Below are 23,694 nucleotides of genomic sequence, written 5' to 3' on the forward strand. Positions count from 1 at the left end.
TCTGTGCTGAGTCTCATGATCACCTACCTGACTACCCATTGGGTTTTATCAGGAACAGGACAATGCAGGCCTAAGTCCTAAATCCTTGCCTGGACCTTGCTGTTCTTGCATGGGCCATAAAATGCATTGGGCACCCTTTTTCAGTCCCTTCATCTATAGGGAACTTATCTATAAGTAAGCAACATGCTGGTATCAGGATGTCTGCGTGTTTGACCTAAGGGAAGTGGTAAACAGGAGCCTGGAGAAACTATTTTTGGTATGTGGTGGGCGGTTAGTCTCCCCTAAGTGTTTCTGCTTTCTATATAATCATGCACACTTCGTAATAAAGTTGGCACTGCTTGGACATCATCCACTGTGTCCCTCCTGTCCCCATCTCTTTACGCCTCATCTTCGTCTCACCATCCTCTTACCCTCTCGACCCTGGTCATGTTGTAGCGCCAGCCACGACATATCATTAATAGAATAAAGGAAAAAATCGTGTATTTATCTCAACAGATACAGAAAAAGTATTTGACAAAATTCAACATCTGTTCATGATAAAAACTCTTTTAAAAATTGGGTATAGAAGAAACTTACCTGAACATAATAAAAGCCATACATGATGGGCCCACAGCTAACATCAAAGTCAGTGGTAAAAGGCTGAAAGCATTTGCTCTATAATAAGGAACAAGAGTGCCCACTCTCTTCATTCCTATTTGACATAGTACTTGAAATCCCAGCCAGAGTAATCAAACAAGAAAGAAAACGAAAAGGCATCAGAATTGAAAAGAAATAAAATTATCTCTATTTGGAGTTGACATGATTTTATACAGAAAATCCTAAAGACTTCACTAAAAGACAATTAGATTTGATCAACAAATTTGTATGATTTGTATGATACAAAATTTGTATGATACAAACAAATTTGTATGATACAAAATTAACATATCATAATCAGTAGCATTTCTATATACTAATAATGAATTATCTGAAAAAGAAATAAAGAAAATCACATTTATAATAACATCAAAAACAATAATATGCTTAGGAATAAATTTAACTGCGGAGATGAAAGATCTCTACCCTAAAACTATAAAATATTGATGAAAAAAATCAAAGACCAAACAAATAAATGGCAAGTTATCCCATGTTCATGTATTGGAAAAAAAAAAATATATTGTTAAAATGTGCACCTTACCCAAAGCCATCTATACATTTAATTGCAATCCCTATCAGAATTACGATGACAATTTTCAGAGAAGTAGAAAAAAACAAAGCTAAAATTTATTTGAAACCATTTGAAGACCCTGAATAACCCAAGTAATCCTGAGAAAGAGGAATAAGGTGGGAGTCACCACACCTCCTGAATCCAAGCTATATTATATAGTAATCCAAATAGCTTGGTATCAGCATAAAAACAGATGCATAGACCAATGGATCAGAATTAAAGCTCGGAAATAAATCCATGCATATATAGTCAACTAGTATTTAACAAGAAAGTCAAGAATACTCAGTGGAGGGGCACCTGGGTGGCTCATTTCTAAGCATCTGCCTTAAGCTCAGGTCATGATCCCAGGATTCTGGGATCCAGCCCTCATCAGGCTGCCTGCTCAACAGGAAGCCTGCTTCTCTCTCTCCCACTCCCCCTGCTTGTGTTTCCTCTCTCGCTCTCACTCTCTGTCAAATAAATAAACAAAATCTTAAAAAAAAAAGAATAGTGGAGAAAAGACATCTCTTCAATAAATGGTACTGAGGGGAAAACAAAAACAAAAACAAAAACAACAAAACGTGTATTCACATGTAAAAGAATGGAACCAGACCCTTATCTTATGCCACTTAATTTTTTTTTTTAAATGGATTGAAGACTTAAATTTGAGGCCTGAGACAATAAAACTCCAAGAAAAAAAACAGATGAAAAAAAAAAACTCAAGGCATAAGCGAAAAAATAAAAAACAAATTTGGGACTGTATCAAACTAAAAAGCCTTTGCACAGAAAAAGAAATCATCAAGAAAATGAAAAGACAGCTTACAAATGGGAAAAAGTATTTTGAATAGATATCTTATAAGAGCTTAATATTCAAAATATATAAAAAACTCATACAACTTAATAGCAAAATAAACCATGAATTGAATTTTTAAAATTGGCAAAGGACCTGAACAGATATTATTCTATGGAACACATAAATGGACAATGGTATGTGAAAGGGTACTCAACATCACTAATCATCTGGGAAATGCAACTAAAAACCACAATGACATACCACCTCACACTTGTTAGAATAACTATCACCATAAGGACAGGAAATAACAAATAATAGCAGGATAGGGAGAAACAGAAACTCTTGTGCACTTTTGATGGGATTGTAAATTTTTTTAAATAACATATTTTTTACATAACATATTTTTTATAACATAAAACATACTGCTATATGTTGTATTTGAAAGTTGCTGAAATAATAAACAGAAAGTTCTCACCATAAAGAAAAAAATTTTATACAGCCACTATATAAGAGAATATAAAATTTCCTCAAAAATTTTAAAATAGAGCTCCCATATGACACTAAAATTCCACTTCTGGGTAGATATCTGAAGGAAATGAACATACTACATGAAAGAGATATGTGCAATACCATGTTCATCGCAGCCTTACTTAACAATATTAAAGACATGGAAACAACCCAAGTCTCCATATATGATAAATGGGTAAAGAAAATGAGATATATATACACACTTATGTATTAATGTATATTTATTTATATATAATATATACAATGAAATACTATTCAGTCATACAAAAAAAGGAAATCTTAACATTTTCAACAACACAGATGGACTTTAAAGGCATTATGCTAAGTGAAATCAAGTCAGAGAAAGACAAATACTATATGATATCAATTATATGTGGAATCTAAAAAACAAGCAAACTAATGAACCCAAAACAAAAATAAAAAAATCACTCATAAGAAGATTTGTGGTTACCAGAGGTGGGGGTAGGGGAACTGGATGAAAGATGTTCAAATGCCATTTACTGGTGACCAATAGAGCAAGTACCAAGGGTGTGATGTACAACATATGGTAATTATAGCTAATATTGCTTCATGTTGTATTTGAAAGTTGCTAAAATAATAAACTGAAAGTTCTCATCATAAAAAAAAAAACATTTTTTCCTTTTTTTCTATTTGAGATGATAGATATTAAGTTATTGTAATCATTTCAGAGAATATCAAGGTCAAATCAATATGCTGTATAGCTTAAACTTCTACAGTGCTGTGTGTTAATTATATTTCAATATAACTATAAAAGACTGCATCGACTCATAGTTACACCCCTTTTATTCTTATTTGACAGAAATTTTTTCTAGTATAATACCTATGCTTTATACTACCAATTAGATATGTAAACCAACGAATTATAACATGAAATACGCTAATAAATGAATGCTGCTCAAATAGCCCTGTAAGCAACTAAAATAGTTTTGAGTTTGGATAACGGATGATTTCCTGGAGTAGCTGACATTTTAGTTAGATTTATAGAGTAAGTACAAGAAATTCAATTAGAAAAAAAAGCTAATGGGCAATCCAAGTGAATAAAATAACATGTGAATAGTCCCCAAAGCTTAGGTGAGTGAGGATTAAAAAATAATTTTTATTTAGTATAGCTAAAGCATGGCATATAGCTCTAGAAATGGCAATGGGTGTAGATAGAAAACTGGAGAAGACTCAGATAAGAAGAATCTTCGGTGTAGCATCAGGAGCTTTACGTTTCCCTTAAGGACAAAACTGGCAGATAAAGATGTAACATGGTCAAATTTGTGTTTTAGATACATTCTGGCAACAAGAAAAAGGATGAAATAGAGAAGGAAAATGCTGGAAGCAGGAAAATTAGTTAAGAGACTATCACAGTATCCAGAAGACACACAAGAGGGATTTGAACTAAGAAAATGACATTCAAATAAGTAAAACACATACAAAATTTAGTGACTTAGCAGATCCTGTTAGGTCCTGCCCAAATCCCCAGTGATCTCTTTTACTGGTTGGTAAGCCTATTTTTTAACTTTTACCAGTGGCTCCTACCTACAAACTCCTCCAGAGAACTGTTTTTGCATAAATGGATCCATCTTGTCAATTACATCATCCCACAATCTACTAATGTGACTGACCAATGATAGTATTTGGAGTAGAAATGGGGAGAGAGCTAGTACAAAAGCCTAGCTCTCTAGCCTCAGCAGAACTAATTCCACAGTGCAATTTATACTTCCTTAGCTAAAGGCTAAGCATAGACTTTAGCTAAAACTGCATGGTTTGACTTTCCCTTCCATATGGACTAAATTATGTCTCCCTCCCAAATTTGTATGTTGAAGTATTAATTCCCAATGGGACTATATTTGAAGATAGGGCTTTTAGGGAGATAGTTATTAGTTCTACTACTATTGCTACTTCTATTATTACTATTACTATTATTATATTATTATAAGTATTACTATTAGGGAGTTAAGGCTAAATGAGATTATAAGGGTGGTATCCTAATCTGATAGAGCTGGTGTCCTTATAAGAAGAGTAAGATATCAGAGATCATTTTCTCTCTGCACATGTGAAAAGACCATGTAAGCACACAGCAAGAAGCCAGGAAGGCCTTACCAGGAACTGAATTTGCTGGCAACTTGCTCTTAGACATTTAGCTTACAGAACTTGAGAAATAAATTTATGTTGCTTAAGCCACCCTTATGTGGCTTTTGTTATGGCAGTCTAAGAAGACTAGTATATCCCCTTTCCTATTTTTTTTTTCTCCTACAAGTTTCTCCTTAAAGTATCACTTGCATGAAAATCCCCATCTCAGGCTCTGGATCTAGGAAAACTGAGTTTACAGAGTGACTTATTGGAATATTAGATTGGAGGGAAAAGTATAGGGAGACCTCTAAGTTTCAGTTGTAGTATTAGATGTAGATATTGGAGAGAAACATGGAATTTGATTCTTGTTGGGTCATTAATTGAGGGGTAGTCTTTAATTTGTCAATTCACTTTCTTAGGACTCAATTTCTCCATCTTTAAATTGGATTACTCTGACTCAAATAAGTCAGTGTTTTGCTTCTTTTACTATATTATTAACATCTTAAGTGCGTTAAATAGCATCCCACCTATTTTGGTTGAAGATGCCTATTCTGTTGAAGGTAGTAGCTGATCAGTATGTTCTTCACTTACTAATCTCACAGAAAGCAGTACAAAGAGGTCAAAGGAAGCCTTCATACATTAAGTCAATGCATATAACAATGTATATTTTTAAAATTTAAATTAGATAACATAGTACATCATTGGTTTTTTTATATAGCGTTCAATGACTCATTAGTTGCATATAATGCCCAGTGCTCATCATGTCACATGTCCTACTTAACACCCATAACCCAGTTACCCCATCCCCACTACCCACCTGCCTTTCTGGAACCCTCAGTTTGTTTCCCAGAGTCAAGATCCTCTCATGGTTTGTCTCCCTCTCTTATTTCTTCCCTTTCAGTATTCCCTCTCTATCTTTATGATCCTCTGCACTACTCTTTATATTCCACATATGAGTGAAATCATATGATAATTGTCTTTCCCCAATTGACTTATTTCACTTAATGTAATGTCCTTCAGTTCCATCCACACTGATGTAAATGATAGACATTCATCCTTTCTGATGGCTGAGTAATAGTCCATTGTATATATGAACCATATCTTCTTTGTCCATTTATCTATTAAAGGACATCTCGGTTCTTGCCACAGTTTGGTTATTGTGGACATTGTTAATAGCAACATTGGGATGCAGGTGGTCCTTCTTTTTACTGTATTTTTTCACATCTATACATCTATATCTTTGGAGTAAATAGCCAGTAGTGCAATTGCTGGGTCATAGTGTAACTCTCTTTATAACTTCTTAAGGAACCTCCATACTTTTTCCCCACAATGGCTGTACAACAGTGTAAGAGAGCTTCCCCTTTCTCCACATCCTTTTCAACACTTGTTGTTCCCTGTCTTGTTTATTTTAGCCATTCTAACTGGCATAAAGTGATATCTCACTGTGGTTTTGACTTGTATCTCCCTGATAACAAGTGATGTGGAACATTTTTTCATGTGTCTGTGGCCTTATGGATGTCTTCTTTGGAGAAATGTCTGTTTGTATCTTCAGCCCATTTCTTGACTGGATGATGATGATGATGATGATGATGATTATCAGTGTTGTGTTTGATAAGTTTTTTTTTTATAGATCTTGGATACCAGCCCTTTATCTGTCATGACATTTTCAAATATGTTCTCCCAGTCTGTAGGTTGCCTTTTAGTTTTGTTGACTGTTTCCTTTGCCATGCAGAAGCTGTTTATCTTGATGAGGTCTTAATAGTTCATTTTTGCCTTTGTTTCCCTTGCCTTTGGAGACATGTCTTGCAGGAAGTTGCTGTGGCCAAGGTTGAAGAGGTTACTGCCTGTTTCTCCTCTAGGGTTTTGGTGTACTCCTGTCTCACATTGAGGGCTTTCATCCATTTTGAGTTTATGTATGGTGTAAGAGAATGATCCAGTTTCATTCTTCTGCATGTGGCTGTCCAATTTTCCCAACACCATTTGTTGAAGAGACTGTCTTTTTTCCCTTTGGATATTCTTTCCTGTTTTATTAAAGATTGGTTGACCACAGAGTTGAAGGTCCATTTCTGGGTTCTCTATCCTGTTCCATTGGTCTACGTGTCTGGTTTTGCACCAGTATGATGCTGTCTTGATGATCAGAGCTTTGTAACAGAGCTTGAAGTCAGGCATTGTGATGCCCCAAGCTTTGATTTTCTTTTTGAACATTCCTTTGACTATTTGGGGTCTTTCTGGTTACACACAAATTTGGGGATGTTTGTTCCAGCTCTGTGAAAAATGTCTAATGTTATTTTGATAGGGATTGCAATTGGATATGCAGATTGCTCTGGGCAGCATAGATATTTTTAACAGTGTTTATTTTTCCAATCCATGAGCATGAAATGTTTTTCCATCTCTTTGTATCTTCCTCAATTCCTTTCATAAGTGTTTTGTAATTTCTAGAGTACAGATCCTTTACCTCTTGGTTAGGTTTATTCCTACATATCTTATGGTTTTGGGGGCAATTATAAATGGGATCAATTCCCAGCATTGTTTCTGCTCTCTTTTTACCAAAATATGCAATTTTCTTCTTAGATAGCTGAGTTTTGATGCCCTGTGGCATCAAAAGTCTTCAGAGTATGAATTAAAAATGGACCCACATTTGACCATTAATATAAAACACCTTGAATATCATAATTCTCCTATAAGGATTGTTATGGAATCATTCAGAACTTTAGTTAACTCATAACCAAGATTATGATGGTTATATATACAAGTGAATTAATCATGGTAAGAACCAACAAATAGAGCCAAACTATTTTAAATAAGCATTTGTAAAATGCATACATTGTTTTGTGACACAAATTATGTGACACAAAATTTGGCATGCTCTTTTCTAGGAGGTCAATAGTTGATAACTGAAGTTGTCACAAAAACAGACTTAGCAAAACCTGAATGTCCATACATTTCTGAACAGGAACTCCACAAGTTTTAGTACCTTCTTATATTTCTGTGCTTAGAGCAACTAATTCTTTAAAGAAAATCTCATTCCCTTGCATACATTTGCATTTTGCATAAGAAGTTTTAGACTCTTTATAAATGAAGTCTTTGTGAAATAAGCCAATGGTCCTTCTCAGGTACACTTATTATGAAAGAAAAGATGAACTTACACAAGCTAGATTTCTTTCAAGTACTTGACAAAGACAATTGTATTTTAATAAGAATTGTGAAAAAGGGAACATTTTGTGAAATCACCAGTAAAGTTTTGAGTGGTAGAGTATGAGGTCCTTTTGACCTTTTCCCTACCAAAATCTTGAAATATCTCTCTATTGTAGAGATCAAGAGAATAAATTAAAGTTATTTCTGTGACTATGTTGGCTTAGAAATAAATGATAACTTCAAACAATTGCTTGGTTCAAATAATGTTGCTAAGAATAATATGGCTCTGAGTGGTCTTCAGTTATTTTGACCTCATTCTTTCAAATTATTTTTAAAAGTGAAGAGGACTATAGAACAACCTATGGCAGAGGACACTTATAATAAGAAAAACAGAGCACTAGAGAGAAAATAAAAAAGTAGGCATTCTCGGCCAATTCAGCCACTTACTTACAACATTCCTTTCATGAAATATGTTTCCTTGTCTATAAAATAAATCTAGAAAACTCTCAGTTATGACAAGGGAAATGCAATTATTTTTTTTTTAATTTTTTTATTTGGGAAATGCAATTATTAAACATGAAAATGGCTAGTGAAAATAAATTACTTCACAAAAGCATAAACACTGTTATTATCATTATCTTTACCAACTGCTGAGTTTCTGAAGAGTCCACCAAAGTAACCAGTTTGTCAAGCAAAGATGAGTTTGTTACTTACTGCAGTAATGGACAATACCACTGACAATCTTAGTAGTATCTCCAAAAGGTAATTAGTGGGTATTTATAAAGATTAGGCTTGATTAAGGTGGACCTTTCAATGCAGTATTCTCAAATTTGTGATATAACAATAGAATTGATAGAGTGATAAGCGTTTTGCAGGTGTCTTGATGAGTAACTATTGATTTGTTAAGAGAATGGTTTCCTTGGTTGCGTGATCCATTGCCCTGAGAAGTCAGGCCAATGGAACAGTTTATTATTTGCATAAATAGACTTTTAGGAAGTTTCTGAAACAAACAATAATGTTATTAGAATATTATCTTCGTGGGAAAGAATTTCCTGAGAAAGTAAAATCATGTCAATTTCAATAGTCTCATTTTTTGATCCTATTAACTTTGCATTTGCATGAAGTTTATCATCACAATTACTGAGTTAAGTAAATGTTATTAAGTATGAGATAGGCTGAGACATTCATCTACTTGATGCTGTACATATCAAATTTTATTTAATTCTAACAGTTATGGTGTTATTTTCACCATTTTAAAGCTCCAGGAGGTAAAGTTATGACCCTTGTTCAATGTTACAAATCCTGATTCCTCTAATCAGAAAGCAAACAAATACATTCATACACGCACACACATACTCAGGAAACAAACTAAACCATTATTTGATAAGGCACTAAACTTTTAAAAACATGTATTTGCTCTCCCATTAGTTTATTTAGGATGAGGTTGTACATGGGTGTTCACTTCAATCCAGGAATGCTAGAGACACAGACTGGACTACTACTTGCTAGCACCCCAGGAGGATGCTGAAGAAACTGTGAAATAGTTTAAATTTTTTGACTCAGGGGAGCCTAAGCCTTTGGTTGAGCATCTAACTTTGGCTCAGGTCAGGGTCTTGGGGTCCTGGGATCTACCCTGGGTGGAGCTCAACACACAGCAGGGAATTTGCTTCTCCCTCTGCCCCCCATCCCCCACCAGTCCCTGCCACCCCTGCCCTGACTCTCTCAAATAAAGAAAAAAAAAAATCCTTTGACTCTTAAAAAAAATATCTTTTGACTCTTACTCAAGTTCTTAGAAAGTGAAGACAGTTACAAAATTGACTTGAAATTCTATTGCTATGACAATAGTGGGAAAATACAGATTAAAAGCTGCAAATATGTTAATTAGTGGCTCTCTAGCACATGAACAGCATAATATTCAGTGAGTTAAAGGCAGCAGGGTGTGTAACTATTGAAAAGTACTGCCTGTGTAGGAAATGTGAAAGCCTTCATCAGGCTCTAAAATGGGAACAAATACTCAGACTTGGAAAAACTCCGTGCAAAAATTCTAATGACTACCTCACTCTCTAATCCAAGTATCTTCTCATAAATAGAATTATTACTAAGAAGAGGGAAAAACATAAAGATCAAGAACAAATGTGACTCATTTTAAAGAGACTGTTATTTAACAAAGAGCAATATATTTCAAATTCATGAGTTCATATATATTTTATTTATGGTTAATTCATGCAAATGATTAATTAAAATTAATTTAAAAGAAAATATCTCTATGAAATATTTTGTAACTCATTGGTTTGATCTTGATTTGTATTCCATTCAGGAACATTTTTTCTATATCCATGAAAAATAAACATTTTGATTACAGATATCTAGAAGTTTTTACTATACTAATTACTGCTTTTAATTACGCAAGCTTATTTAAGAATTTACCTGAGTAAGATGATAGTTATGTATCAACTGATTTTGAGAAAATTTGTGAACTATAAAAGGACCATATAAAATATAAAGTGAAAATAAAACTGAAAATCTGTTTTTGAATTTGAACATCAAGTGGAGTAAGAACAATTTTAGTTTTCTATATTTAGAGATACACTGAGAGAAAATCAAAGAGCAATTAGGAATATCACCAAAGTTATAAAAATCCTTTACTTAAGTGTTCATTATATAAAACCAAGAGATGCTCTCTTTGTGCTGCAAAATAATATATTCTTTTTGAGAATACAGAAGATGCAATATCTTAAAGTCATATATTTTCCTAATTTTGATATTTGTGCAAATATTATAAATTATTTTTTATAGTAACAGAAAAGGTGATCACTAAAAGATTATTTATCATATGTCTGTGATAGCAAAGAGCTGTGTATTTTATGGGGTCAGGAAGAGAGAGCTATAGTGAAAATCTACTTTGGATTATCAGAACATCTTTAAGGAAAGCATTTGATAACAAGAGTAATATAAAATGTATCAGGAATACAAATAGTACATTTGGCTTAGAGAAATACTAAAATACGTTTTGCTCTGCTTTTTCATTTTTTTGTGTGTGAATTGTGTTTCTAGCTCTATAAGGGGGGCATTTAATCTTTTAAGTGTAATTCAACTAATTCAAGTTTCATTTATATACATAATAAAGAAAGCAAGGATAAAGGAATGGTTTTCAACTAAGTGACCCTTACTTATAGATATGACATAAGTAGTTATAGATCCACACAGTATGTGAAAACTTACAGAAGGTTAATATAATTCATGAATTGACATTCAAACAGTGGAATAAAAATTCTAAAATTACTAATGGTGTCTGTGACAGGCTTACATGTATACAGGGGATTTTTCTTCTTTTTGCCTTTTACATGTATTTCAACCTTTGGTATTCTGGTAACTATTTTTAAATTTAAATCTTAAATTTAAATTTAATTTTGTTTATTTAAAAATATAAAAATAGGGGCGCCTGGGTGGCTCAGTGGGTTAAGCCGCTGCCTTCGGCTCAGGTCATGATCCCAGGTCCTGGGTTCAAGCCCCACATCGGGCTTTCTGCTCAGCAGGGAGCCTGCTTCCTCCTCTCTCTCTGCCTGCCTCTCTGCCTACTTGTGATTTCTCTCTGTCAAATAAATAAATAAAATCTTTAAAAAAAAATATATATATATATAAAAATAAGTAAAAAAATAAAAAAATATAAATCCCTGACATTTAGGGATTCCATTCCATTAGGTTATTCCATTTAGGAATAACATAAAATATTAAATCAATTAATAAATTTATTAAATAAGAGTAAATTTTAAAAATAAGCATGAGTAGGATGAATAAGCAAAAGAAAGAAAACATAAATGATAAAAACATTCTTCGTGAGAAAATTTGGCTAAATATATAAACACAAATAAAATATATTTGATATAGTGGCATTAATTTTGGTTTTTGATTTTTACTTATTTTAAATTTTAAAATTTAAAGTAATTTATTTTAAATTTTAAAAATCATTAATAATTATACCATTTTATAGCTATACTTGTTGCTTTTCTACACTCTTACATTTTTGGTATTTTAAAACCATGCACACAATTTCTGTTTCTTCTCTCTACATTCTATTTCATTCGCACTATAACATTTCTTAACTTCAACTACCATTCACGAAGAAACAGAATGAATGTATTTGCATTTTTAACACACTTTTGGACAGAAACAGTTTTGCAGAAAGGCCAAAGACCTTGAGGGGCTCTCTCTTATTTAGTGTGTTGATTTTGGTCAGCCATGGGCTGCTGAGTTTCAGTGCCAGTTACAACCAGGCATTACTTTAGTATATCTGTGGGAGAGAATTAAACTTGGTAGCATTTGGAGAACATTTTTAAGTTTTTTTTAAATTGTTTTTGTTTTTAAAACCTGTAACTGTTTCTGAGGATTTTAAAAGTTTCAAGAATAAGGCAAAAGTCAGAATACTCAATAATGACATATTACATACAGACTTCATATTATTAGTCATGCCTTGTGTTCTCAAGGGAAATTACAAGGTCAATACATTATAGTGTCACATTTAGCTTGATAATTTTAAGTATTTTTGACAGACTGTTTATGAATCTAATTAGACAGGTATTGTTTCTAGTTTCACAATATAACTGACAAAGATTTTTATTATGAGAAGCTGAAAATTCAGCTCTATAATTGTTTTTTGTTGTTCTGGTTGTTCGGCTTTCATTAAAGACACTTTCCTTCCTTTTTTCCAACCTGAGGCCACACCTTTCAGTTGGCTTTTGGAAGTATACATTCTGTGACTTACAGATATGAAGGACATCCACTTTTTTTCCCTTGAATATTTTTCAATATTTCAAGGTGCTTAATCATTCAATTATTTAAACAAAGAAATAAAAATATTGAAACAATCTCAAGTTTCAGATTTGAATTTGAATATTTAGTCTCTCTCTGATGCCAAAATAAAATTCTCATGTTATTGTTTAGGAACAAGTTTTTATCATGTCTCTGAATTTAATAAACATGATTTCTCCTCCAAACAAATGTTTTTTGCTAATGGAGTAAGGGCAGCCACTTGCTTTTTCTCCTTTACTTGCTGCTATGAGTATTTGTTTATTTCCAGAGTAAAAATTTGTGGTATTCATATCTATGAAAACAATCTGGTTCTCTGATCACTTTCTAATTTTGTAACACTGGTAAATTCACTCAGTTTCTCCTAATCTGTTTTTTCTTCTTTTTTAAATCAGTTAAATGGGTATGATCATAGGACATGACACTTTGCAGGGTGGTTAGAGGAGATAAGATAATATATGTTAAGCTCTTAGCAGAGGGTTCAAAAAATGTGAGTAGTTTATTAGTACTAACTATAATATTAGAAATGTAATAAATTTCTTTTTTTTAAGATTTTATTTATTTATTTGACAGAGATCACAAGTAGGCAGAGAGGCAGGAGAGAGAGAGAGATGGAGGAAGCAGGCTCCCTGCTGAGCAGAGAGCCCCATGTGAGGTTCGCTCCCAGGACCGTGAGATCATGACCTGAGCTGAAGGCAGAGGCTTTGACCCACTGAGCCAGCCAGGCACCCCTAGATATGTAATAAATAGTTCATTTACTGATATGTGATTTATTCACTGCTTTTGTGTTAGGTAGTGATAAATCCAGTAAAGGTAAGATATAGTCAATCAAAAGAAAGATAAGCCCCAAGACGACAGCATTGCTGACTTAACAAATTTTTCTGGAGCTCACCATGACACAGCTACATGGGAGCAATCAAAGACACAGATCACTTATCACATGCCAACAACAACAACAAATCAGCCTCAAATTGACCCATCTATGCATTTTGTTTTTAGCAATCAAAGACACAGATCACTTATCACATGCCAACAACAACAACAAATCAGCCTCAAATTGACCCATCTATGCATTTTGTTTTTAATTTATCAAACATTTAACTAATAGGTTGAATCATATTTTTGTCTTCTAGATGCTTTGTTTTAATGTAGTCATGCTCACAGTCATTTCTAAATTTAAGCTCTTTCATATCTGTAGGGTTTTAGTTGGAAAGTCAGAGTGTTGGCTACCATTAGAGGGGAGGCAGGTAGGGGGATGGGTGAGCCTGGTGGTGGGTATTAAGGAGGGCAGTATTGCACGGAGCACTGGGTGTTATACGGAAAACTTGTTGAAAACCAAGTTTTCATGCTCAAAAGCAATCCTTCTAAAGTCATAATGCCTACTGCCTACCATATGCAAAATAATAAATAATGCATGATCAATATGATAAATATTTGTGTAATAATGATCAACTACAATATTTCATAACAGTGATTGTAAGAAAACAATGAAATTTTAAAAATCTGTCAAACAACACAAATAATATGTTCACATTTTTAAAAAAAGCCTTTTATCCTCATAGCTTCTGACCAATTTTCTCCTATGTTGATATATTAACAGATGATACACAGGTCTTTAAAAAATCAGTATACAATGAGATTTGAAACTGAAAGCTATAAATTCTTCAGCAAACTAGTAGCGGCTTCTACATAAGAGCTAGTCATAATATTTTAGGCAATTATTATCAAGCTTCTAATCATAGGTTAAAGATCCCCATCTTCATCAATTCACAAAAGAAACTAATAGAGATATGGTGGTGTGCATTCTCTAAAGATAGTTAAGAAATAGACTGAAGCACAAACACTCAACTTCATTGCAATTAACAATACAGTAACCTCTAAATCAGGAAAGTTTAAAGTCAATAGCTGAGAACCACCTGAATGTACAGAGATTGATTTTACTTGCTCTGGACTATAGGGGAATGATTGATCTAAGCTTTATTTTGTGCTAGCCTTTTCTCTATTGCAAGCCTAATGAGGCATAAGGGGTGAAGTGAAAATGGAAACAATAGAAATAGATTTGTGTCTGCATGGGGCCAACAAGACAGTGATGAAATAAAAAATTAATCCCACCAGCTATTTGGTATCAAAATGCTATACTCTCAAATGTCTAGAAACTTTTTCCAAAATCAGTATTACTTTCTTACATTTTAGCAGTTCAATTCTCTTCGATCAAACATGTTGCAAATGAGTATCTTCTATGAACCTGGAACTGGCAGGAGATTTTATTTAATACATTTTACAGAAGAGTCATTAAAATTGAAGATTCTGTTGCCAGAAAATATAAAAATGTACTCTTCGCTGTCTGCTATAAACATTTGTAAGAATCAATTCTGTTGGTAAATACTTGTTTTGATGATTTATTGAAGAGGTTAAAAATAAATGATATTTGGAGAATCATGGAAACTAGTAGGTCTAAGACTCCATTGGGCTCATATAGGCTCTCAAACCATAAGCAGATGATACCTTGAGATTTGAAACTAAACATGTTTACAACTAGAAAAGAACATTTAAATGGTTTTGTGGAGATGGTAGTTAAGATGTAAATATAACATTTCCTGAAAGAAAAAATGCATTAAATGTAATTGGTCGCACATAAAGAAAGATTTGATGTGGCTAATAAAAATTGTTGCATTTATCTCTGGAGTATAATTTTATAAACATAAACTACATTATTTTATTCATTCAATAAACATTATGTTTCCTCCTCCAGTTAATTAACTTCCACTCAGCTTACAAAATTCAGCTTATATAATATTTCGTCAAAGTAATTTTTTCAGACCTTTTTATGTCAGGTCCATCCTGCATTTTATATCATTATTTTCTCCCTTTCCTTGACCTTATAATAGTAATAAAGATAAATAATTGTGTGACAAATTTAAACACACATACACACACCTACACACAGAATGAGGGAAAAAAAATATTTTCCTTATTTACATCTATACCTCCAGCAGCAAGAACAGGGCCTTTCACTTAATAAACACAAAATTAACTCTGTATTATCAGTAAGTGAGTAAATCTGCCAGGTATAATTATAGGCACTAAAGTCAGAGTGTCAAATAAGGTATGTGCATGCCCTCAGGAAGAGTAGATGCTGAGAGAGAGTAAGACAAGTATATGAACAATTATAGTTCAATGAAAGAATGAAGGTGAAGGGATCCATCAGACTTCAGTTTACAGGGAAGTCTGAGGGGACAAGACGAAACTCCATGAAAAGAAGAGAAAGCAGGCATTCCTGGCTGAGGAATGCACAGGATCCCTTGCATGGTAGGCAGGCATATGAACCTTTTAACAATGGGTTCATCTGGAAATGGAAAAGGAGATGGAGCTAAAAGTTAACTGAAGAATTAGACCTGTGAAATGAGAGAAAGGGATGCAGGATCAGGCAGGGAAATTAAAACTGCAATACAAAGCTGGCAAAGTCTCTGACAGGCTCACATGGAGCCTGGAGCAAAGATTCCTAGTTAGAGGGTCCTGCAACAGGCAGAGGTGGTCAGGCACTGGTACCACCGTCTTATTCAACCACTGACTGGGGCCACCCAGAAAAGAGTCTGACTCCTCTCGAAAGCTGAGGCAGACAGGAGGTGCAGCTGGGCAATCCGCACACACAGCAGTGACGCCTCCCTTGGAAGGACTCCCTATCTAGCCTTAAGCCTGACTGGTGCAGGCAGCAACTGTCTGTTCCATACACATGCAGGGTATGCATGTTAGGACAGAGCAAGGCATGAGGAGGGGCCAGAGAGAGGACTTGAAGGACTTGTGTAGGTCTCAGGATTTTGGATCTTATCCCATAGGCAGTGAGGGTCACTGGAAAGTTTTAAGTAAGGAAGCAGTGGGATTTGCAAATTTACATTCTGAATCTTCTCTACAGCACTGAAATAAAACCTGAATGCAAGGCCATTGGTGAGTAGGTGCTGGAGAATCCCCTATGAAAGTGTGAACAAAGAACCTGATGTAGAAATGGGGGGCGGGAGAGATTTAGAGAGGCTCTAAGTAGGCAGGCACTTCTACCTATGATGATGGAATAGACTTGAGGAGTAAGTAAGAGCAAGGAGGCTGGGACACCTTCTCATTTTCTAAGACATAAAATTTCTGTACGCTCTGAGAATAAGCTTTAAAGAAATAATAAAATGAGGCTCACTGCAAACTTCTACCACGCAAAAAGTTAAGTTGTCTAATTATCACAGCCAGATCCTTGATCATCTCCCTGTAATCTAGCTCGTGCTGTGATTACACAGCACCATGTCTCAGACTGGTGCCAATTGTCAAACAAAGAAATACAGACTACTCAACATGATTTGGAGCATGGGGGTGGGGAGTCCCAGGATCTCAGTTTCAAAGGGAAGCCTTAGACTGGAGGGTAGAGAATGTAAATGCACACAGGTAAATATTTAAAATAATAAAAACACAAGAAAACAAGCAAAGACACCCCCACCACACAAACACATAAAATGGATTGCTATGTGTCATATTTATTGGCACTGAATTTGAAAGCAAAACGAAATGCCAATAATTAATATTAGGTTATAATGTTATTTAAACTAAATATTTAATGAAGCCTTTATATACAGAGTACCCATGTGAATTAAATAAGCACATGAGGCCATTTATTCCCTGATTCCAGGATACTTAGCCAGCACCATTAAAAAAAACAAAACAAAACAAAACATATTTACACCTCTGATTTTACTTATATTTTTTGGTGCTTCTTCTTTCCTCTGTCCTCAAATTCTTACTCATTCAACAGTGTTGAGCCCAAATTTCACATTTTCTTGGTGTTTGTCTCTCATGTTCTCCCATGGAATGAATCAATTATTCATTTATGTCTGCCTCTTCCATGGACATTTACACATACAGATATGCATGTGGATATGGATGTACATATAGATATTTAAAAATTCTCAAAAAATTCACTGTTGAAGCTCCTGGGTCTAGCAACACATTTTGAAAAATTACTAAATAATTTCAATTAATTTTGTTCATTGGAGATTGTCACTTGATCATATTAAATAGTATAAAAAACTATGAATGAAATAGAATGTAAAGATAAAGGGGGAAAAGAAAATAAGAATAGAGAAAGATTTTACTGTTCTTATTACAGAGTTTGGAAATCCTTTCCTCTGACTTAACATGTCTAAAACCTATTAAATCCCTTAAGATTAAATAAAGATAAAGATTTCTTTGGGACGCCTGGGTGGCTCCGTTGGTTAAGTGTCTGTCTTCGGCTCAGATCATGATCCCAGGGTCCTGGAATTGAGTCCCACATCGGCCTCCTTGCTCAGTGGAGGGCCTGCTTCTCCCTCTGCCTGCCGCTCCCCCTGCTTGAGCTTTGTCTCTGACAAATAAATAAAATCTTAAAAAAAAAAAAAGACCAAGCTTTCTTCAAAATTTTTTCTAGCTTCCTACACAGATTGAAATAATTCCTTAAACTGCCATATAATTTCAAGTATTTTCTACCTCAATAATGCTGTCTCCATTGTTATTTATATTTCTGTGTGTACATGTAAATCTTACTTACAATAAATAGTCTCTTTTCTTGGTAGATTGGATCATAAAACCTTTGAAAGCAGGTTTCTTAGAGAATCCATTTGTTTGTTCCCAATAGTGCCTAGTACAATGTGCTGTGATATTTGTCTTAAGTATTTGATGAATGCATTAATGAAATCTAATTTTCTCTATTGGAATATTTCCCAACATAAGATGATATCTAAACTAAGGTCTTCCAACCCCAGCAGTATTGACATTTTGGGCTTTCCTAAAGATATCTCTGATCATTTGGAATTTGTGGGCTGACCTGTGTCATTGTACAAAGTTTAGTAACACCTCTGCCTCTATCTACTAGATGACACTAATTCCCAAATTCCTCTATACTTGTGACAGTAACCAGTGTCTCCAGACATTGTCACCTGTTCTCTGTAGAGGAGTAGGCAAAAATGCTGAGAGCATCTGATTAAAAAGAAGAAATTACAATTATATAATACTTTCAGTTTAGACAGGCAATAATCACTCATTGACCCTAGTATCATGCAGGGGACATGTAAATAATGGGGTGGGGGCAATATACCTATTGCCAATAGGTATTTACCTGAAAAATGAGAAAACATGAAGGACACAGAAACTCAATTTGAGAACACTGCTGCTATACATTTTTAAACAGCAAACATTTTTGATAGTGATATTAACTGACATAACAAATATTTTCAGGGTCAAATGAAGAGCTATGTGACTAGATTTATTTGTATGTTAAAGAAAGCAAAATCTACCTTTGACCTGTGTAAACCATCAACCCATATGGAAGAATATAAGTATAAGCACTCAGCACTAAAGGATAATATTTTGAATATATTCATATATATACATATATATTTATATATATACACATATATATATATATAATTTTGAGAGTTAGCATCTTGCTTCATCCCTTGCTGTATAAATTGGATGGCTTCTGCCATTAGTACTCTGAATGATTTATTTATCAAATACTCACTAAGCACCATTTTTTTTCCCAGAAGTACTGTTAGCAGCATACAGTTAGATAAATATGACCATGGTTCTCAAGGAGCTTATATTTAGTGGAAATAAGCTATCCTATAAAACAAAGTAGCAATATAATGTACTTTGTTCCATGAGACAGTGAAAACATTGTAGAGGTGTAGAAAAGACACTTTTCACTCAGTCATAAAGATGTGTAGGAGATACCTGATAGTTTTTAAGCAAAAGAGTGATGTAGTTATGAATGTGTTGTAGATAAAGCTTCAGCACTGGAGGCAAGGAAACCACGCCAAAGCCTTTTAAGATAATCTAGATAAGATATGTTAAGGGCTGAAATAGGTCAGTGGTAGAAGGCTGGGGAAAAAGACAAGACAAACTTGAGAAATACTTAGAAAAAAATATCATTAGACTTTCATTAATGACATGATGTAAAGTTTGGGGACATAAAGGATTTAGATTGTCTCCCCGGATTTTAGCTGTAGCAGACTAAGTAGTTAGGTGTACCACTAATTAATAAGAGAAAAAGACTTAGGGGAAAAAGATTATGGATTCCTTGAATCTCTATTGGCAACAGTGCACATGACTGATGCCTTTTACCTGGTCTAGATTTAGGACACTTAGAAGCAGAAAAGACAAATATTAAGATTGTTTCAAGGTTAGGGTGTTTTTTTGTTTTCTTCCTCCAGATGGGTATAGTAGAATGGATGGAGATTGGAGAGATTTCAGAGTGATGGTGAAAAGGTGTGCTAGGTGATGAATCAAGGGTCTTAGGCTGTATAGAAAAATGAAATAATAAAAGTCCTCTTAGATCCTGAGAAGATTTTGGGATCCACTGATCAATACAATGGAAGTTTATAGAATTTCATAGAGTGTACATCCACTATATGTTGTGGAATAAAAGGTTTAGATGGGAAAGCAATTCTTTTTTCAGCAAGTGAGGGATTAAATTCAAGATTTATGATTTATAATAGTATTAGGTGGCAACAAGATTTAGGCTAACATCATTGGTGTGAGCAAGAAATGGAGTCAAAGTAGTCAGGAAATAGAAGATATTGTTTGAATAATAATAATAATAATAATAATAAACACATGTAAGCTTTGCATTAAGCTAGTGTTGTGGCAGGACTTAGAGTTTAAAAAAAATTAGTATCAGTGTTTTCAAGACTGACCAGATCTTCAGTATAAAAAGGAGTGGAAAAACAATATGGAGAGGACTTCCAAAGAAAATGATAGTTGTGTTTATTCCCTCAGTAAAAGAAGAGAAATAATTTAGAACTTGCACTCAGCACTGAAGAAGTATTCAAGGAACCTCTTTGAGGGAAAAATATCCTCCATTTGAGAAAATGGCAAACTTCTCAAGGGCTGAAAAAAAAATCACAGGAAGAATCAAAACTGAAGCAATACGTGCTCACTGATATGTACCAACATTGACTTCACTATTTCACATTCACTTAAATGCTGTTTGGGAGCTACTATATAAAGAACCTGTTAGAATGTTTTTTTTAAATAAAACCAAGACTTGGAAAGCAGAATAAAATTCAATTTGTCCTGATCAAAAAACAAAGGAGATTTAATGAGAAAATTTGTCATAAATAATAGAAAAGAGTGTCCAAGTTTCATGGTGCAATTTTCTTATAAAATATTTAAGTCTTTTTTTTTTTTCCTTAAGGTTTATATAAAGATCATGAAAACTCCATTTGAGTATGCTTCTCTGTTTCACTGTACTGGGTTGCTTCTCTAGTAATAAACTTATTTTAAGATCCTTGGGATCAATAAATAGTTGAAATGTTAGGAATATTTCAAGGCAAGGTAGATAATCAAAATGAAGACATTGACTAGAGGAAGCATTGAAGCAATTAACTGAATGTGCGTGGGACAAGCAAGTGAGAACAGATTAAAATAGACTTTATAGCTAAGAGAGTGTACTCATATCTACAGTCTTTAAATAACACGAATTATCGGCAGGGTGATAAAGGTAACTGAGTTAATACAACTATGAAAATATAATGCAGTTTGACAGAAGACAACATTTTACACTAGTCTTGTGGACAGTGTATGATCCTGGCATATTTTTCCAAAACTCAAGAATGATATTCAAGGGGTGCCTGGGTGGCTCAGTGGGTTAAAGCCTCTGCCTTTGCCAGGGTCCTGGGATCAAGCCCCACATCGGGCTCTCTGCTCAGCAGGGAGCCTGCTTCCCCCTCTCTCTCTCTGCCTGCCTCTCTGCCTACTTGTGATCTTTGTCTGTCAAATAAATAAATAAAATCTAAAAAAAAAAAAAGAATGGTATTCAAAACCCAGTTGCTCTAAATAGTCATAGCTTTACAATTTTATTTATTCATTTGTTTATTTAATCCGTCCGAAGAGCCCATGAAATAGAGCCAGTAGCATTCCCATCACATAGCTTGAAAAAGAGAGTTTTCATGATTTTTCCAAGGTACACAATTAGGTTAATTAAATGCAGGTTTTATTATTTCAGTTGAAGCCCAAACTATGAACACCTTAGTTTGTTATGCTTAAACCTCAGCAGTTCTTTGCAGTTACCATTTTGCCAACTTACATTTTTATTCTTTTTATAATCATATTAATACTAGGAAAGCTCACCACTACATCAAGAAGAGAAAGAAGATGGTGGAAAGTAAGAAAATGAAACAATAGATTTACCTATAAAACATCTCTTCACAGACTCATTTTTAGATGTTTCATCCACAAGAAAGGGGATACAATTTTATTGGAGAATTCAGATCAGGCCTTCACAATCTCTAACTGCTCAGTCATGAGGAAAAGATTCCACACTCAGAACACTTGGAAGCCCTTTTTCTTATGCTATTCGTTATTTCATTCAATATATATTTATCGACCCCTATGTGTCAAATAGTAAACAATGTCCCTTACATTCATTTTTACAAGGGAAGGATACAGAGACAATAAAGAAGATGGATAACTAATACATATATGTGAGCCAGCAATAAGTGTATGGGAGGAAAATAAAAGAATAAGTAGGGTTGAAAGGTGGTGTTGCAATTTTTAAAAAGGGCAAATCTTAATGAGAATGTGACATTTACCCGAAGACCTAGAGGAGTTGAGGTAATGAGTCATACCACTGATGAGTAGAAAAGATTATAGGCAGAGAAATCAGCAAACACTAAGGTCCTAAAACCAGCGTGCCTCTTACATCCTGAGGAGAGGAGGACAGGATCAAGGCAAGAGTAACAGAAAACAAGACAGAGAGCTGTGTGTGAGAGGGAACAAGCCACATCTACTAGGGCCTCTCACAGCCCATTTTCATGAATTTGTCTTTTTACTCAGAGTTAGGAAATTATGATGGTTTTGGGCTGGAGTAGCACAATCTAACATATTTTAGCAGGCTTCTTTTGTTTAGAATAGACTCTAGGGAGCAAGGGCATAAGGAAAGAGCTAAAAACTGCAGCAAGAACCCAAGCAAGTCGTGCAGATGTTTTGGATTAGAGTCAGTGTACACAAAGAACAGCTGGACTCTGCATAAACTGTGAAGGTCGAGTTATCAAGGCTGGATAAGGGATTGCACATAGGTTCTAAGAGAAAGGAGTAAAAACTGACTATATTTTTTGGCTTGAAGAATTAGGATGAAGCTACCATTCAATGAGATGATTAAAGATGAAGGACTATCATTTAGGCTCTGAGTGCTTCTTGCCAATGGTAATACTTTAGAATCATCTGCCTTTTTGTGTCTTGGTTTTTGGTCTTTTTATTGTTGGTTTGGTGCCAAGTTATATCAAATCATCTCATGCATTATGTCCATTAATAATGAATATCCCCATTCTTTTCATATTTCTTCAGTATGATCATATAATTAATGAATAATGGTATTTTAACTCATGTTTGCTTTTGCAGTTTGAAAAGGCTATGATAATTTTAGTCTCATCAGCAAATCAGCCTCTCTCAATCATAATTGTCATTCTCTTTATTTTATCCATAATTTAGCAATTTTAGGAGACTAGTGAAATGTTAACTTGCTAATTTTAAGTTTCCTGAACTTCCCAAGTAAGAAGATGCATAGAAGGATACAGATAGCTCAGCAATATGTTACAATGTACTCACCTTTTTTTTTTCCCTTTTTGTCTTCATTAAAGAATGATGAGCTTTGGCAATAATATTCTAAATGACTCTAGTTATGAACAAGAAGGAGGCAAATGACATAGATAAAAGACTGAAGACACTGAAGTTAAGTTATCCCCATCCATTATTGAAGAGCTGAATCGTTAGGTAGAGTCACATCATCTAGCTGACCTTCAGCTTTCATTAGTATTACCATGCATTTGCTGAGCATTTTTAATTACTAAGACAATAAAAGCAAAATATCTCATGACATCTGAAAAATACAAAGGGCTAAACTAATGTTAGCTTATAATTCTCACAGCTTCAAAAAGCACAGACCCAACAAATGTAAAATGATTTAGATCCCTGAAAAAAAGAAAAAAGATAGGTGGTTTATAACCTCAGGTATGAACCACTTATACTCTATTCCTATTCTTTATACTTCTTTATGTTTCATGAAAGCTATTCACTCCCCAATATAAATCACTTCACAAATGCCGTTTCTACATGTTTTGAGACATAACTCTTGCATTTACAACTTTTAGCGCAACTA

At 34.2% G+C, this 23,694-nt stretch overlaps 1 long non-coding RNA gene across 1 annotated transcript in view; it reads right to left on the reverse strand.

Moving 5' to 3' along the window:
- Nucleotides 1-587: 587 nt before the first annotated feature.
- LOC125105112 (uncharacterized) overlaps nt 588-23,694 on the reverse strand; it is a 272,805-nt gene continuing 249,698 nt past the window's right edge. Inside the window, exon 6 of the long non-coding RNA XR_007128811.1 lies at nt 588-706. This is a non-coding gene — a long non-coding RNA (uncharacterized LOC125105112). The remainder of the gene's footprint in view (nt 707-23,694) is intronic.

The sequence above is a fragment of the Lutra lutra genome, chromosome 7, assembly GCF_902655055.1.
Source record: "Lutra lutra chromosome 7, mLutLut1.2, whole genome shotgun sequence".
In the NCBI taxonomy this organism is placed as follows: Eukaryota; Metazoa; Chordata; class Mammalia; order Carnivora; family Mustelidae; genus Lutra; species Lutra lutra.